Source organism: Triticum aestivum, chromosome 1D, assembly GCF_018294505.1.
Source record: "Triticum aestivum cultivar Chinese Spring chromosome 1D, IWGSC CS RefSeq v2.1, whole genome shotgun sequence".
NCBI classification, from domain to species: domain Eukaryota; kingdom Viridiplantae; phylum Streptophyta; class Magnoliopsida; order Poales; family Poaceae; genus Triticum; species Triticum aestivum.
This window is the reverse complement of record NC_057796.1, coordinates 281,022,767-281,025,891: the sequence shown is the minus strand read 5'-3', so window position 1 is coordinate 281,025,891 and position 3,125 is coordinate 281,022,767.

Genomic DNA, 3,125 nt, shown 5'->3' with positions numbered 1-3,125 from the left:
CCCTGGGATGGTGCTACCTCCTGGACATTCACTATGTTTATCCTTTATAAGCCCTTTAGGTGGTGTCGCTTAGACGCCCGACTGTGGCATGCTTGTTATTTCTTTTATTTATAAGCCCTTTATGTGGTGTCGCTTAGACGCCCGACTGTGGCATGCTTGTTATTTCTTTTATTTATAAGCCCTTTATGTGGCGTCGCTTAGACGCCCGACTGTGGCATGCTTGTTATTTCTTTTATTTATAAGCCCTTTATGTGGTGTCGCCTAGACGCCCAACTGTGGCATGCTTGTTATTTCTTTGATTTATAAGCCCTTTATGTGGTGTCGCCTAGACGCCCAACTGTGGCATGCTCGTTATTTCTTTGATTTATAAGCCCTTTATGTGGTGTCGCCCAGACGCCCGACTGCGGCATTGTTGATTTATTTTCACCCCTTTTTTCGAGGAGTCATTTCAGACACTCGATCACTACATTCTATTTCTATATTGCATATTTATATTTTACCCACATGCGTACATCCTGGATTTCGTATATTTCGTGACAGACGTTATGATCATATAATATTTCGGAGCATGTTTTGATATATTATACCCGTGTTCTTGATGTTTGCGAGTACATTCAAAAGTACTCACTGGCTTGTCCCTGGCTATTGTCTTGGCCAGATTTCTTCCGTGGAGAAGAGCATTACGACGACGGCCCCGGAACCTATGCAGTGTTGACAGCAGCCTCGCGAAGATAGGAGTTATCCTGGTCAGCTGTTCTTGTGGGAAATGGAGTCCCATAGACGCAGATGAACCACAAACCGCTTCCGCCATCAACCTTTAGAAACCAAGTGTTGTACTCATAGGCCACAATGGTCTTGTACTGCATATTTTGTACTTTGCTTGGAATTTCTGTATCAAGTTGGTGCCTCATCAGCTAACAGTAATCCTGGGGCTGGTGAGCACAAGGGCCATTTTCAGGAGAATTTATATCCCGAAAATCCGGTCCTGACAGCACCGATATGGAAACCTTTGCCTGATGCCTCGGGACTCCTCGCCTACGCTTGCCCCTTTAGCACCAAAGAGGAAATGAGGACACTGTGCGCGCTGGCACCCGCCTGGCTCTAGTCGTCATGGCTTGCGTCACTTGAACCTCGCGAGGTGTCCCTTGCCTTGATCTCTCCGCCCCTCGCGAGCCAGCTTGGTGAGGCCGCTCCTGAGGAGGTCTTGTGTCGTCTCCCTCGCGAGGCTTGGCCCCTCGCGAAGGTCTTGAATGTTTGTTGGTGAAGATGGGCCGTACGGGGCCGCTGGCGGAGCCACGCCGTGGGCCGCAGGCAGGCAAGTCTGGGGACCCGTGTTCCCAGGACGCCGACATGTTCCATTTCTTCCCAGTTTAGAAGATGAAGCTTATATTGTTGTCAGGAACTTTGTGCGCATATTTCCTTCATGGAAAGAATATACCGCAGACACAGAACAATTTCCAGTCTTCCTTTGCAACTTACGCGTAAGTAATGTACTAATGTTATTCATGGTAATTACTGCATATGTTTCTGCTGACAGAAGACACAAGATTTCATTCTTTTAAATAGGCGAGGACCAAACTGGATTGTCAAGACGAGCAAGGGTTGGTTGCGCTTTTCAAGCACTTTGGTGAAGTGTCCTTTGTAACTGAGGCAAGCGCACTTCAATGGCAAGCCTCTAAACGAAATTTCTGTAAAGTCTCCGATGCTACATTTATCAGACAGTGACTGGAATAATCTTGTTACACATTGGTCTCGTCTGCATCGTAAGGTACTGTCTATGATATCACATCACAATTTGAACTACATTTCTGCATTTGCCTTAATGTTTCACTTGTACGAAAACTGTTAGTAGATGAACATTCATTCTCAAGGGACCATAGAATCTCGCAACCATACTTACTTTCATAGCTGTTTCATTATGTAGCATCACTACACATGTTAGCCTTGTTATCGTCCATTTGGTGGACATTATAAGATCCGTATGGACTCTTACATAAATTTAGAATCAACCCAATGCTTTTCAAGAGGTTTAGCTCTGTAGTCCTCTTGTAAGGACTGAACATCGTCTATCACTGTACTTACCCTTATTGAGGGATTTGTGCAGAAGTGTAGCCCATTGCTCTTGTCAGTACATTTTGTCCTATAACGCTTGTACTTCTAGGGATTGGTAGTTGATTATGTAGCATCAATCTGCATCTTATCTTCATTATCCTCTATCCCTTCCAGCATTATCATATCAATAATTACTCTCTACAAAATGTAGAGTACATGCAATGCTTATAAAGAAGATTCTGTGCTGAAATTCTTGAGTTATCCTTCCCTTGACATGGAGAAGGGCATTATAAAGCCGGTGTTAACATTTAATGTAAGTCAGTCCAACTAAAGCCTTTATCCTCAACTGCTGTTTAATTTGCTCATACTCCCTATCATTTACTGCTGTCTAGTTTGCTGTTTCTATCAAAATGCATGTTCGCAACAACCGTAAGTTCCAAGTTTTACTTGTAAAACCAAATTCCTTATTCATACCATGCACATTACTCAATACTCCCTATATGTATGCTTGCTTTTGTGGATCTATAATCCAGTGTGTGGTGAAGCAGCCCAAGTTTGCACCTCGTCATCTCCTATTTTATCTTACTGATGTGGCTGATGATATGAACAACATGCCATGCACATTAACCAAAATAGATACAATATCGTCTTTGCCCTTCATCTATGCTTGTTATGTTGACATGGTAATCCAGTAGTGTGGTGAAGCTCCCCGCATTATGAACAATGCCAAATTATGCTATTGCTATTTTGAACTTACTCTTTATATTCTAATTTGAAATTGGATGGAATTGACAGCATAGTTATCATCTTTGTTTATACACGTGCAAAATATGGCATCTCTCTGCTTGTTTCAGGGTGATATACCTGATGGCATGCACAAGTCTGCTGAAGGCTGTGAGACAAACCCAACATATATTGCAGCAAAGACGACAAAACATCTTGAAGATAGCGAGATAACCCCAAAGTCTTGTCTTGATGCAGTGTTCAATTTACTTGAGACTAGCAGTCAGACAAGCTCATAGAATTTGCTGTCTGAATCAGTTCGACTTCTTCAGTCCCAAGTTCTAGCAGAA